Here is a 15,597-nt window from a genome sequence, read left to right as displayed (position 1 = left end):
CAGGGCGTTCTGGGGAGTGTAGTCTTCGAGGTGGAGGCGTCAGCGGGGCACGGCAAGGAGCTTCACCCGACACCCTCTACGTGTCTTATATAGGAAGTTTAAAGAAAAAAGAGGGGACTCCTGGGGCCACAGTAGCCACTGGCCAGGAGACCGGAGCAGGTTACCCACCCCGCTCCTGAGACGGCCAATGGAACCGCCGGCCAGCAGCGCGCAGCCGCCCCCACCCAGCATCCCGGGAGGTGTGGTCCCGGCGCCCCGCGGAGGATTCTGGGTAGGGTAGTCCCGCGGCGCTGCTGGAGCAGGTCCCCAGCTGATGGCTGGACCGACCCCTTGTTCTTTGGTGGCGCTGGTGAGTGAGAGTCCCGCGGGACCCTGCCTGTAGCCCTGCCCCTCCCCGCCCGGGATCCTAAAGACTGGGCTGGGGGCTGAGGCTGGGGAGGGTGCGGATGGCGCGGGGTGCGGTTGGGGGGCAGTGGTGGGGACGCGCTGTCGTGGCTCAGGCCGTGCTCTCCCGGACGCCTCGTCTTGGCTGTGTGGGCGCGCCTCTCCGACGGACTGCTGGGACCGTGACGCCAGGTGCGGATGGAAGCCGGACTCCGCCCTTCCTTCTGGAGTTTTTGTGGGTTGGGAGCTGGTTTGGTTGGTCCGAAATCGCGGAACTGGGGGGTCATGTGATAAGCCCTCAGGTTTTGTGGGGTTGGTTAAGTAGGCTTTTTGGGGTCTGGTATTTCCCCGGCTAGCGGGGTCGAGGCCACCCCAAAGGCAGTGGGCCTCCGGGGTTTTAGTGGATGGGGGCTAGTAGTCTTAGTTCGGACCCAACTATCCCCAGGGTTTGCTAGGACGGGGTGAGGGGCATACCGGATTGGCTGAACTTGCCCTAGTTGGGCTGGGTGTGGGGTAGCCATTTTGGTTCCTGGGGTGTAAGTACTGTTAAAAATAACTAAACCTCAAAGAAATGGAAAGTTAAGGTTTATTCTGAGCAGTTCTATATGCATATAGGGAGACCATCCTGATTCCCGCCCACCACCAAAAAAAAAAATCTGGAAGTAGGCTGGTTACAATGAGGCTTATAGAGGGGAGGGAGAATAGAACGTCAACCATTGGCTAAACTTAATGTGGTTGAGCCACGCCCTCCGCTTTTTACTGAGAGCTACTGATAACAGGTCGTAAGGTGGTCTCTGGCCCTCCACCCACCTGTAGCCACTATACCTTTTGAAATTTAAGGGACCTTGGCTTTGAACAGGAAAGAAAAGATAGCAACTTTGGTGAAAAAAAACCAATGGCAGGATTGATTTTTGGTCAGGATTTTTTTACAGTTAATATTTGGTTTTGCGGGTAAGAAAAACCTTAAAATCAAAATAAGACGTCTGCTACTAATTTTTCTCTTTGACAATACTGATCTTGACCATCTCAGTCTGGCTGAGGCCTTGGAGGAGAAGGTCAGGCTTGCGGTCACTGGGCAAGTTTTTCAAAGGTCCCAGGGACTGTCATTGACCGTAGGAGTCATAGATTTCCATATTTCTGGTGTAGCTGAGCTTTGGGGTTTTCAGTCTCATTTTAACTTATTATTTTGGAGAAATTTCAGACAGACAGAAATAGGTAGAACTCCACAGACCCATCACCTAGATTCCACACTTAACCACCTCGTGGTCAATCCTGATTCCTCTCAAAATGGGTGCACTTTGAGAATCTTTTTTTTTTTTTTAATCTTTAGATGAAGGTTTACAGAACAAACTAGTATCTCATTAAATAGTACACACATTGTTGTATGACACTGGTTAACAACCGCACGACATGTCATCACTCTCCCTTCTCAACCCTGGGTTCCCTATTACCAGCTTTCCTGTTCCCTCCTGCCTCAGTCCCTGCCCCAGGGTTGCACCCCTTTAGTCTTGGTTTGTTCTATGGACCTGTTCAATCTTTGGCTGAGGGGCAAACCTCAGGAGTGGCCTCATTACTGAGCTGAAATGGTGTCCGGGGGTCCGTACTCTCAGAGTTTCTCCCGTCTCTGTCAGGCCAGCAAGTCTGGTCTTTCTTTTTGAGTTAGAATTTTGTTCTACATTTTTCTCCAGCTCTGTCCGAGACCCTCTATTGTGATCCTTGTCAGAGCAGTCAGTGGTGGTAGCTGGGCACCGTCTAGTTGTACTGGACTCAGTCTGGAGGAGGCCATGGTAGGTGTGGTCTGTTAGTCCTTTGGACTAATCTTTCCCATGTGTCTCTAGTTTTCTTCATTTTTCCTTGCTCCCAAAGGGGTGAGACCACTGGAGTATCCTAGATCACTGCTCACTGGCTCTTAAGATGCTACTCATCAAAGTAGAATGTAGAACATTTTTTTTTATAAACTCTCTTATGCCAATTGAGCTAGATGTTCCCTGAGACCTCAGCCTAGCAATTCGGTCCCTCAGGGAGTTTGGATGTGTCTATGGAGCTACCAAGGGCTTGGTTCCCCAGTATTGTGTACTGTCTTACTCTTCACCAAAGTTACCACTTATCTTTTGTCTATTGTTTTTCCATCCCCACCCCTCCCTTCCCTTGTAACCATCAAATATTGTTTCTTTTTGTATGTAAACCTTTTCGTGAGTTTTTGTAGTAGTCATCTCATACAATATTTGTCCTTTCGCGATTGACTTATTTCACTCAGCATAATGTCCTCTAGATGCATCCATGTTATGAAATGCTTCACAGATTCATCATTGCTTTTTATTGTTGGATAATACTCCATGGTGTGTATGTACCACAGTTTGTTTATCCGTTCATCTGTTGATTTCATCTTTTTGCTATTGTGAGCAATACTGCAGTGAACACGGGTGTACATATATCTATTCGCATGATGACTCTTATTTCTCTAGGATATATTCCTAGGAGTGGGATTGCTGGATCATATTGTTGCTGGCGCCTCTACGCCTGTAATTAAATAAAGTTCTTGTCTCTCCCTGGTCAAGAATGAGCCGGTAAAAACAGAGAATTTTCCACATGAGCAAAGCATTATTAAAGAGGCTTGCAAGCGGAGATAAGGAGGGCCTAGGTAACACTTATCCCTGTCTTGCAGAAAAGAGTACTTGCATGGGTTTTTAAAAATTCTTGAGGTGGAGGGGTGAAGATTCATGTTTATTCAGCGTCATAGGCAGGGTTTTCCGGCAAGTGGCCTGTTTTGGGCAGGGATAGGTTAACTAAGATGCACGCAAAGCAGCTTTTTTAAGATGGCTTTAAGACGACTCCCGGAGGCCTCTGGAATCTGTAGCAGGATTTATTATGGGGTGTTGCACCTGTGCAGTCGCCTGTTCCCCGAGTTCAATTCCCCAGCTGCGGCTGCAGCACCTCACTGCCCCTGGTGGAAGGTCACATAGCTGTCACAGGTGGATGTTCAATGCATGTCCCTGGGGCTAGTTTCATCGGGCTCCTGAAAGACAACCTTCATCTGGCTGCTTCTGAAAGACAAGTTTCTGGGCTGTTTTCTGATACCCTGCCCCATTGTCCTGGGGAATGGCTTTGTTTCTGTGCGCTGGCCCATTTCCTGTTACTTTATTACTTTAATTTGTTTATGTGAATTGCAGGTTTGGGGCCCCGTCTGTACCCTGTCTTACTCCCCACTGAGAGACTTGAAACTCCTAAATCTTTATGGGAATGTGGATTGAGGTCTCTGCTTCTGTAACTTCTTCATGCTGGACTGGGGCATTATTCCTGCCTAACTGAGTAGAAGTCTCTCGCTACCTGATCTTAGTGCGCACTGTCAGGACCCTTTCCTGGGGAATCAGTTGGTAGCCTTGCATGACCAGGAGCTTGGCCCGAAATTGTTGTAATCTGGCGGATATGAACTTTACCAGAAGTTTAAACAGGCAGGGGCCAAACTAAGTAGTAAAAAGATTGCTACCAAGGGTCTCAGGAAGGGGAGAAACCAAGCTATTGATGGGAGGTGTTGTTTTACCTGTTCCCTCATAGTTAGGGCTAACTTAGGTCGGTTATCTTGTAACTAATTTGCTTCAGCCAGCAATTCCCGAGCTTGAAGTTCTACTTCTTCTGAGGTATTAATATAGAAGGAGCAAGAGGTATTTACTATTGTGCGTACCCCTGCTTACTCATCCAGAATATGGTCCAGGGCTTGACGGTTATTGAGGACCATATTGGCTAAAGAGTCTATTGAGGTTTTTAAAGCCAAAAGGCTTTGGTCTGACTTTTCAACTACTCTTTCCAGAATAGCTGAGATATTTTGGGCTGTGGCTGCATTGTATATTCCCCTGGTCAAGGCTCCAGACACTACAGTGGTTACCCCCACTGCTAGAGGTGCCACTGGTACCCGCCTTTTCCGGTATAAGACTCCACTGGTGCCCTGGGTAGGACTGGCTAAAGAAAGATGAGACTTGGGGTGAGCAGGCCAAGGTTATAGATGGAGGTTTTCCACAGATTCTCTTCCAGCTTGATTGCTGGAGCAACTTATTGAGTCCTACTACTGCTGTGGTGTTAAGGAGCTGTTGGATGGCATTTTTAGCTTCTGGTTTTGCATGGAGAAGACCACAGGTGGTTTTTTGTTTTTTGTTTTTCCCCCAGAGGGCAGGGCTTCCTCTGCTACATAGACTAGACACTTAGCTGAGGCACAGTACCCTGGCGCCGGCTGAGGGGCTTGCGAGGAGATGACGGTAAGTCCTCGCAAGTAAAGGGAAAAGCCAAAACGGAGGTTCGGCAGCCCAGGGTCAACTGTCTCTAGAGCAGGGATGGGCCTAGTGGGGTAGAATTGTGTAAGAGCGTTAGACGGGGCCTGGGAGAGGAACTAGGGTCGTCCAGGTGAAGAGGAACAGGCTGCTTATCTGCAGCACACCCCTGTTCGGTGGCGTCCTCTTCTGACGGGGAACTTGGGGCCTGGGAGAGGAACTAGGGTTGTCCAGGTAGAGAGGAACAGGCTGCTCCTCTGCAGCACACCCCCGTTCGGTGGCGTCCTCTTCTGACGGGGAGCTTGGGGCCTGGGAGAGGCACGAGGGTCGTCCAGGTGAAGAGGAACAGGCTGCTTCTCTGTAGCACACCCCCGTTCGGTGGCGTCCTCTTCTGAAGGGGAGCTTTAGGGTTTCCTGTGGTTCACAGGAATGTGCTTGCCTCTCTTCTGGTGCTTCTGATGAGGTTTCTTGTCACGTGGCAGCCGTCTTTTTGAAGAGAAGCTTCTAGGCTTCTGTTGGTTCACAGGTGTGGGTGATGTTTCCTTGTCTGTCAGCTCTGTCGGCCAGCTCCTGTTGGGTACAAAGCTTAATTCTGGAATTACGAGTCCATGGAGTGATTCCTTTAAGTTTGACTGCTCACAGGGTGGTCAGCATGACCTGGAAGGGCCCCTTCCATTTCTCAGACAGCAGATCTTCAGGTCATCCTTCTTTCCAGGCTTTAAGGAGAACAGTATCTCCTGGCTTAGCAGGCCTAGGGGCTCCATTTTCTGGTGTGGGGAGCACATTATTACCATATTCTCTTCGGGCCTTCCGCACTTGTCCCAGGTGGGTAACATATTTAAGAAGGTGACGTCGTTCGGGATCCAGTAGTAGATCTGGTGTTAAAAAGGGCCTTCTAGACAGCATTTCATACAGACTGAGTTTTAAATCTCCCCTAGTGGCAGCCCTAATTCTCATGAGGCCTATGGGTAATAACTTAACCCAAGTTTCCTGGGTTTCTTGGCACGGCTTTGCCAGTGTCCTTTGTAGAGTCTGATTCATCTTTTCTGCTTTTCCTGAGGACTGAGGATACCAGGCTATATGTTACTTATAATTTATGCCTAAGGCTACGGAGAGAGCCTGGGTTATTTTTGCTACAAGTGCTGGGCCATTGTCAGATTATAAAGACTATGGTAGTCCAAATCAGGGAATTATTTCTTTTGAAAGGAACTTTCCCACTTCTAAAGCCTTTCTGTTCTAGTGGGATAGGCTTCTACCCAGCCAGTGAAGCTATGTACAAACACCAACAGGTATCTTAGTCCTTGCTTGATGGTGTAACAGTGAAATCTTAGTCCTCCCCTGGGTACATACCCGATGTTGGACAGGTCTAGCCAGAGATGGGGATATATGATGGCTTTGTGGGTTATTCCTCAGACAGATCTCATAACTATTGGTAATTTGTTTAACTACTTTGTGTAACCCTTTTCTGTTTATACATTTAGACAATAGTCCAAGAAGGGTGTCCCTGCCATAGTGTGTGGCACTATGAAAGGCTTTTACTATTTTCCATAATAAATACTCAGGCATGTATAATACTCCCTCATCATTCTTCATCCATTCTGTCTCATCATAAGAAAAACCCCTTTCTTTCCCTTCCTCTTCTTTTGGGTATATTTTGGCTCTAACTGGTTTAATCTGTAAGGAATGAGGGCCGTTAATTCTGATGTCTCTGCCATCCTTGCAGCAGCTTTAGCGGCCAGATCAGCCTTGTGATTCCCCATTGCTTCTAGGGAGTTGTCTTTCTGGTGTCCCTTGCAATGAATTACTGCTAACTCTTCAGGCTTATTATGTACTGCTTCTAGCAGTTCTGGGATTAACTCTTTATATTTTATAGGGGAATTTCGAGCTGTTAACATTACCCTTTCTTTCCATATGGCAGCATGTGCATGAAGAACGCGGTACACAAATTTTGAATCCGTGTACACGTTCAGAGTTTTTCCTTCTCCTAATTGGAGGGCACGCACCAGGGCAGTTAGCTTAGCTTTTTGGGCTGATGTTCCTGGTGGTAAAGCCCTTGCCTCAGTAACACCAGTCTGGCTGACAATTGCATAACCTGCTTTATGGATGCCTTGTTCGACAAAGCTGCTCCCATCCATATACCACTCATCCTCTGGGTTTCCTGGGGGTTTTGCTTGGAGGTCCAGACAACTAGACTAAAAAAAAAAAACCCATTAACTACTTCTGTGCAGTTATGAATAGGCTCAGATGCTTTCAGGTGTGGTAAAAGGGTGGCAGGGTTCAAAGTTTGGCACACCTTTAAGTTTAACCCGGGGGTATCTAGGAGGAGGGCCTCTATTGATTGAGTAATCCTGCCACCTAATAGCCAGTGACTTCCCTTGACTTCCAAGACTGCCCGTACCTAGTGGGGGGTATATACTTCAGTGAATTGTCCCAGGGTAAACTTAGAGGATTCTTTGACTAGGAGAGCAGTTGCAGCTACTGGTCGTAGGCATGCTGGCTAGCCCTTGGCCACCAAGTCTAATGGTTTGGAGAAACAGGCCACAGCTCGGGTGACCGGCCTTACACCCTGAGGAAGAACTCCTGGCCCCACCCCCTGTTTCTCATGCACATCTGGTTTGAACAACTTCGTTACATCAGGCAGTCATAAGGCTGGGGCTTGCCCAACATTACTTTTCAGACTCTCAAATGCTTGCCAGCATTCGACTGTCAGTTCTAGGGGTGACCTCTCTTCTCCTCTTAGGGCCTTATACAATGCTTTTGCTATAAGGCCAAAGTTGTTGTTGTTGTTAGGTGCCGTTGAGTCGGTTCAGACTCGTAGTGACCCTATGCACAACAGAATGAAACACTGCCTGGTCCTGCGCCATCCTTACAATCGTTGTTATGCTTGAGCTCATTGTTGCAGCCACTGTGTCAGTCCACCTCGTTGAGGGTCTTCCTCTTTTCCGCTGACCCTGTACTCTGCCAAACATGATGCCCTTCTCCAGGGACTGATCCCTCCTGACAACATGTCCAAAGTACGTAAGACGCAGTCTCGCCATCCTTGCCTCTAAGGAGCATTCTGGCCCCACTTCTTCCAAGACAGATTTGTTCATTCTTTTGGCAGTCCATGGTATATTCAATGTTCTTCGCCAACAATTCAACGGCGTCAGCTCTTCTTCGGTCTTCCTTATTCATTGTCCAGCTTTCACATGCATATGATGTGACTGAAAATACCATGGCTTGGGTCAGGCGCACCTTAGTCTTCAAGGTGACATCTTTGCTCTTCAACCCTTCGAAGAGGTCCTTTGCAGCCGATTCGCCCAATGCAATGCGTCTTTTGATCTCTTGAGTGCTCCTTCCATGGCTGTTGATTGTGGATCCAAGTAAAATGAAATCCTTGACAACTTCAGTCTTTTCTCTGTTTATCATGATGTTGCTCATTGGTCCAGTTGTGAGGATTTTTGTTTTCATTATGTTGAGGTGTAATCCATACAGAAGGCTGTGGTCTTTGATCTTCATTAGTAAGTGCTTCAAGTCCTCTTCACTTTCAGCAAGCAACGTTGTGTCATCTGCATAACGCAGGTCGTTAATGAGTCTTCCTCCAATCCTGATGCCCTGTTCTTCTTCATACAGTCCAGCTTCTCGGATTATTTGTTCAGCATACAGATTAAATAGGTATGGTGAAAGAACAGAACCCTGACGCACACCTTTCCTGACTTTAAACCAATCAGTATCCCCTTGTTTGGACAGAACAAGGGGATACTGAGGCCAAAGTTAGGAATCCAAATTCTGCAAAATCCAGCCATCCCCAAGTACCCCAGAAATTGTCTCCTGGTTTTGGGGAGGGGATACTTAGTGGTCACCCTCTTCTTGTCAGGGGCCAGCATTTGCTTTCCAGGCGTCAGGATAAATCCAAGATAATGCACCTGGGTTTGTGAAATTTGTGCCTTTTTCAGGGCTACCCAATATCCCCTCTTTCCCAAGAAATGTAATAAAAGGATGGTATTTGTATCTGAGGCATCTTTGGTCCTGCTGGCCAATAATAAATCATCAACATACTGTAATAATGTGCTTTCTGGCAAAGATATTTCCCTTAATTCTTTTGCCAAGGCATTTCCAAATAAATGGGGTGAATCTTGGAAACCCTGGGGTAACCGAGTCCAGGAGTATTGTGTATTTTCTTGTGTGTCTGGGTCCCTCCATTCAAAGGTGAAGAGAAATTGGCATTCAGGATATAAAGGTATGCAAAAGAAGGCATCCTTCAGATCTAAGACTGTAAAATATTGGGTGTCTCCTGGAACTTGTGTTAGAAGGATGTAGGGATTGGAGACCATGGGGTGTATAAGAACTACTGCTTCATTAACTGCCCTTAAGTCTTGTACAAACCTATAGGTGCCATCCAGTTTCTTTACTGGAGGTATTGGAGCATTACAGGGTGATTGACAAGGCCTGATTAACCCATGCAGTAGGTAATGTTCTAACAAAGGTTGGATGCCAACTTGAGCTTTGGGCTTCAGTGGGTATTGTTTCCTCCAGGGGTAAGGCACTCCTGGGTTTAGTTTAATGAGTTCTGGTTCTATAGCTTTTGCCTTCCCTAGTGTGGTTGTATCCCATACTGTTGGGGTCACCTGACTTAGAATGTCTAGTGGTATCTGGTCTCTCGGTTGGGGTGCATTAGTTAATAACATAAGTAGCTCTAGGTTCTCACTTTTGACACTTATTAAATCTGTCTCTAAATGTATTTTTGCCCCAACCTTATTCATTAGGTCCCATCCCAACAAAGCGACTGGGCATTCTGGGACATAGAGGAAAGAGTGTGTTAGGGAGTATGGTCCTATCAGACACAAGAGGAGACAAGTGAATTTCCTAATTCTGGGCTTCCCGTCTAGGCCAGTAATTACACAGTCCTACCCAGAAAGAGGGGCTATCAAGTAATTCAAAGTAGAGAAGGTGGCTCCCATGTCCAAAACAAATTCAGTCTCCTTACCTTCCACGTTGAGTGTAACCCTGGGCTCTCCCATGGAGATATTGACGGTACAGTTGGGAGCTAGGCAAACTTAGGGCCCCGTCAGTGTTCGGCCTCTTCAAGACCTTCTTCTGAGAATGTTATCATTCTCCGAATGGGAGTTGTCGGTCCAGACCTTTGAAGGGGGTCAGCCGGGCATCCTGCTTTAGGGCACTCGGGACACTCCGCCTTCCAGTGGCCTCGCTTTTGACAGTACCCACACTGGTCAGGGTATATATACTTACTGGCTGCCAGGGTGGCCCAAATCCAGGCTGTCAGGGTCCTCTGGGGTTACCTCGAGGTGGGTGGCCTCGGAGAGCAATTGCCAACAAACAGGCTTTTCTCTTCATTTTTTCTTTAGATTCCTTTTTCACTTTCTCCTCGGCAGCCACGTCCCTGTTATTGAATACCTTAAAAGCCTCCTCCACCAGGTGGGAGAGTGAGGTCTGGGGCCCCACTTCCAATTTTTGTAACTTCAGTCTTTTGTCTGATGAGGACTGGGAGATAAAATGCATGGCCATTAAGGCTCTCCCTTCCCTACTTTCAGGGTCAGTGTTGGTATATTTCCTAAAAGATTCAGTAAGCCTGATGAGGAATACAGCTGGATTCTGTTCTAATCCCTGAGTGACTTCTCTGTCTTTGTCATAGTTAACAGGCTTAGTGATGCACTTTTAAATCCCCTCTAATACACAAGTAACTAGATGTTTGGCTTTTTCTGATCCCACATCTGTATTGTAATCCCACCCTGGGTCTACCTCGGGAACTGCTTCCCCTCCTGGTTTAAAAATTTCATGAGTGAGATGGGGTCAATGGACACCAGCTACATACTCTCTGGCCTTTGTCAGAATTCTAGCCTTTTCATCAGAGGAACAACAATGAGTAAGTATAACCGTAACATCTCCCCAAGTTAGACTAAAGTTCAGACTACGTTTTGTGAATTCGTCTCTAAGTTTTTCGGGATTTTCAAAGACACTCCGCAATTTTTCTTTACATAGGCTAAGGTCAGACACCGAGAAGGGGACATGTATCCATGTGTTCCCCCATTCCCATCAGCTACCTGTCTTAAGGAGTACATCCCGGGGCCTTGTGTAGGAGGCAAAGGTGGGTACAATTTATTTCCCAACCTCAATCCCATAGGACAAGGTTGGCAAATTAAAGGGTTAGGTTCTGTTGGAACTGGGGTCAATGAAGGGGATAGTTGAGTACATGTTGACGAAGGGGCGTTTTCATGAGTCCCTCAGTGTGGAGCCTTTAAATTAACTGAATTACCAGTTGAAAGGATATATGGTGGAGGCTCCAAGTTTACAGCCCCAGGGGGATCGGAAGAGGAACTCACAGTGGATACCTCCTCCTCCACATTTGGAGGTGCAGTAGGTTTATTTGGGGTCTGGAAAGGGGGGTCCAAAAGTAAATCTCCCCCCTCTTCTGACTTTAGTAAGAAGAGTTTAATGGATTTCTCTACTTCTCTTTTAAATTTACATTTGGCTCTAAGATATGGGTCTTGATAAAGAGCCGTGAAGGCTTGTACATAAGGGATATCTCCATATTTTCCTCCTCTCCTACAAAATAGGTTCAGCTGATGGAAGGTATTATAGGAAAGACTCCCATCCCTAGGCCAAGTCTGCTGATCTCCTAGAGGATGTTGTGGCCAAATTGTATTACAAAAAAAGATAAACTTCTTTTTCATTAATACATCTAAAGCAAAAGACCAATTGCTCAATAAGCAGCCAAGGGGTGAGTCGTGGGGGATAATAGAACCTGTACCCATCCTGTATTATGTCCTATCATTAAAGATCCTGGGGCTGGATGGAGGCCCCTAGAACAGCATCCTGGTGATTATAAGATCTGATTTGACAACGTTAGGAGCCCTAACACAAGGCATAAACAGAATGCAAAACATTACCAAAAATGATGAAGAGAAACCAGATAACTGGGAGCTCCTAAAAACCAAACACCTATGCTCATCTAAAGACTTCACCAAAAGAGTAAAAAGACCACCTACAGATTGGAAAAGAATTTTCAGCTATGACATCTCCGACTAGTGCCTGATCTCTAAAATCTGTATGATTCTGTTAAAACTCAACCACAAAAAGACAAACAACCCATTCAAGAAGTGGGCAAAGGATATGAACACGCACTTCACTAAAGAAGATAATCAGGCAGCTAACAGATACATGAGAAAATGCTCTCGATCATTAGCCATTAGAGAAATGCAAATTAAAACTACGATGAGATTCCATCTCACTCCAACAAGGCTGGCATTAATCCAAAAAACACAAAATAATAAATGTTGGAGAGGCTGCGGAGAGATTGGAACTCTTATACACTGTTGGTGGGAATGTAAAATGATACAACCACTTTGGAAATCTACCTGGTGTTTTCTTAAAAAGTTAGAAATAGAACTACCATACAGGCCAGAAATCCCACTCCTCGGAATATACCCTAGAGAAATAAGAGCCTTCACACGAACAGATATATGCACATCCATGTTTATTGCAGCTCTGTTTACAATAGCAAAAAGCTGGAAGCAACCAAGGTGTCCATCAATGGATGAATGGTTAAATAAATTGTGGTATATTCACACAATGGAATACTACGCATCAATAAAGAACAGTGACGAATCTCTGAAACGTTTCATAACATGGAGGAACCTGGAAGGCATTATGCTGAGTGAAATTAGTCAGAGGCAAAAGGACAAATATTGTATAAGACCGCTATTATAAGATGTTGAGAAATAGTATAAACTGAGAAGACATACTTTTGTGGTTGGGGTGGGGAGAGAGGGAGGGAGAGGGTTTTTTACTGATTAATTAGCTGAAAAGAACTGCTTTAGGTGAAGGGAAGGACAATACTCAATACACGGAAGGTCAGCTCAACTGGACTGGACCAAAAGCAAAGAAGTTTCTGGGATAAAATGAATGCTTCAAAGGTCAGCGGACCAAGGGCGGGGGTTTGGGGACTATGGCTTAAGGGGACTTCTAAGTCAATTGGCAAAATAATTCTATTATGAAAACACTCTGCATCCCACTTTGAAATGTGGCGTCTGGGGTCTTAAATGCTAACAATCGACCATCTAAGATGCATCAATTGGTCTCAACCCACCTGGATCAAAGGTGAAGGAAGAACACCAAGGTCACACAATAACTATGAGCCCAAGAGACAGAAAGGGCCACATGAACCAGAGACTTACATCATCCTGAGACCAGAAGAACTAGATGGTGCCTGGCCACAACCGATGACTGCCCTGACAGGGAGCACAACAGAGAACCCCTGAGGGAGCAGCAGATCAGTGGGATGCAGACCCCAAATTCTCATAAAAAGACCAGACTTAATGGTCTGACTGAGACTAGAGGAATCCCGGCGGACATGGTCCCCAAACCTTCTGTTGGCCCAGGACAGGAACCATTCCTGCAGACAACTCATCAGACATGGAAGGGACTGGACAGTGGGTAGGAGAGAGATGCTGATGAAGAGTGAGCTGCTTGTATCAGGTGGACACTTGAGACTGTGTTGGCATCTCCTGTCTGGAGGGGAGATAGGAGGGTAGGGAGGGTTAGAAACTGGCAAAATTGTCATGAAAGGAGAGACTGGAAGGGCTGACTCATTAGGGGAGAGTAAGTGGGAGTATGGAGTAAGGTGTATATAAGCTTATATGTGACAGACTAACTTGATTTGTAAACGTTCACTTAAAGCTCAATAAAAATTATTAAAAAAAAAAAAAAAAGATCTGGTCTGATCAACTCTACCCTGCTGGGTCAAGATTTTAAGCAGTTGGAGGCAAGCAGTTTTATGAAGCTACCGAGAGCTTCTAAGTCTCTTACCAAGAGCTTCTAAGTCTCTGAGGACGAGTTTTGCCCTGCGAATGGGTTATCTTTTCCAGAAAATCAAGTTTGTACCAGGTCAAAGTAGGACTGGTGGCTCTCTCCCTTTGATAGGAAATCTTAAGACAAAGACAGAGGTGGCAGATGAGACAACAAAAAGGAAGAACAAGATCTGGGAAGGAGTCAGTAAGACCTCCTGCACAAGGCTGAATACTCTGGGGCTCACACAGACAAGTATCAGCATGGCAAACGAGACACACTTTTTCCGAAATTTTCCACAAATAGTTACAGATCTGGGGGACCCAGAGACAAACAGAAATTTCCGGAAAATAGTGAAGGGTTGGGAAACAAGTGGCTGGACAAAACGCCAGCTAGAGAGGAAAGGAAAGAGGAGGAAAAGGGATGGGCTGCAGTTCCCGTCAAGAGTGCACTACCAGCTGTCCAGAAATTCCCTACTGCCTGGGGTCAAAAAGAATGCTTCCCTTGGTCCCCAGGGTCAGAAAACCCATCGCACTGGGGACCCTCCATAGACCTCTCAGTATTAATTCTGGTGTGGAGCCCCCTAGTCCCTGAGGCTTAAGAAGGCGTCCCTTGGTCCCTAGGGTCGGAAAACCCATCACACTGGGGACCCTTCACCCTTCACTATTGTCTCCGGCCCCCACAGAACAAGACACCCGTCCATGGGGGATTCCCGGGTGACCTGACCGGAGCAAGCGACTTTTAATCCATCACTGGGATATCTAAGTCCTCGTTATTACGTTCCACGTTTCCAAGGAAAAACAGACAGAATAGAAAGGAAAGTTTGCTTGGGAGGAAAATGAAACTAAGATCGAGCCACAAGAAGTAAGGGGAAGAGAAGTCCTTACCAGGCAGAGAAACACGAGAAAAAATAAGTCTCGGCAGCTGCGCATTCGTCCACCGGGGTCAGGCAGTTTTCCTCTCCACTCTGCCTCAGGTCCGAAAATGAGACGCAAAGGGTCCCCTCGCGTATCTCCTGGAATCTTCTGGCTGGCTTGCTTACCTCCATCTCCACTTGTGAGCCTCTTTAATAAAGCTTTCCTTGTGTGGAAAATTCTCCATGCCTTACCTGCTCATTCTTGACCAATGAGAGGCAAGAACCTTATTTAATTAGAGCTGTAGAGGTGCTGGCAACAATATGGTATTTCTGTTTCTAGCTTTCCAAGGAACCACCATATCGTTTTCCAAAAAGCTGGTATCATTTTGCATTCCCACCAGCACTGCATAAGAGTTCTGATCTCCCTGCAGCCTCTCTAACATTTGTTACTTTCTGTTTTATTGATTCATGCCAGTAATGCCAGGGTGAGATGGTATCTCATTGTGTTTTTGATTTGCATTTCTCTGATGGCTTAAGATCGTGAGCATTTCCTCATGTGCCTGTTAGCCACTTGAATGTCTTCTTTGGTGAAGTGTCTGTTCATTTCCTTTGCCCATTTTTTAATTGGATTATTTGTCTTTTTGTTGTAGAGGTATTAGATTTTCTTGTAGATTTTAGAGATTAGGCCTTTGTCTGATTTGTAGTAGCCAAAAATTTTTTCCCAGTCTATAGGTTCTCTTTTAACTCTTTTGGTGGAGTCTTTGGTTGAGCGTAAGTGTTTAATTTTTAGAAGATCCCAGTTATCTAGCTTATCCTCTGGAGCTTATGTGTTGTTGTGATTTATATCCTGTTAATGCCGTGTATTAGGGCCTCTAGTGTTGATCCTATTTTTTCTTCTATGAACTTCATAGTTTTTGGCTTTATATTTAGGTCTTTGATCCATTTTGAGTTAGTTTTTGTATGTGGTGTGACGTATGGGTCCTGTTTCATTTCTTTTGCAAATGGGCATCCAGTTTTGCCAGCACTATTTGTTAAAAAGACTGTCTTCTCCCCATTTGATGGACTTTGGGCCTTTGTCGAAGATCAGGGGACCGTAGGTGGATGGATTCACATCTGTCATTGTAACAGTACCAGGCTGTTTTGACTACCGTAGCTGTATAGTAGGTTCTGAGGTCAGGTAGTGCAAGTCTTCCTACTGTATTCTTCTTCAGTAGTGCTTTACTTATTCAGGGTCTCTTCCCTTTCCGTGTAAAATTAATGATAAGTTTTTCCTTCTCTTTAAAGAATGTTGTTGATATTTGGATCGGTATT

The 15,597-nt window shown here is 46.0% G+C and overlaps 1 protein-coding gene across 5 annotated transcripts in view; it reads left to right on the top strand.

Moving 5' to 3' along the window:
• Positions 1–239: 239 nt before the first annotated feature.
• ZNF133 (zinc finger protein 133) overlaps positions 240–15,597 on the top strand; it is a 48,102-nt gene continuing 32,744 nt past the window's right edge. For 2 of the 5 annotated variants that reach the window (XM_064275744.1, XM_023549901.2), the window contains exons 1-2: positions 270–349; positions 10,626–10,731. The gene's annotated coding sequence lies outside the window, so the exon portion shown is untranslated. Of the gene's footprint in view, positions 350–528; positions 577–10,625; positions 10,732–15,597 lie in introns of those variants that run through there. The other 3 variants (XM_064275746.1, XM_064275742.1, XM_064275745.1) reach the window with 2 other exon arrangements.

This window comes from Loxodonta africana, chromosome 24 (genome assembly GCF_030014295.1).
Source record: "Loxodonta africana isolate mLoxAfr1 chromosome 24, mLoxAfr1.hap2, whole genome shotgun sequence".
NCBI classification, from domain to species: domain Eukaryota; kingdom Metazoa; phylum Chordata; class Mammalia; order Proboscidea; family Elephantidae; genus Loxodonta; species Loxodonta africana.
The sequence above is the reverse complement of the archived record's forward strand: the minus strand, read 5'-3'. Positions and strand labels throughout refer to the sequence as shown.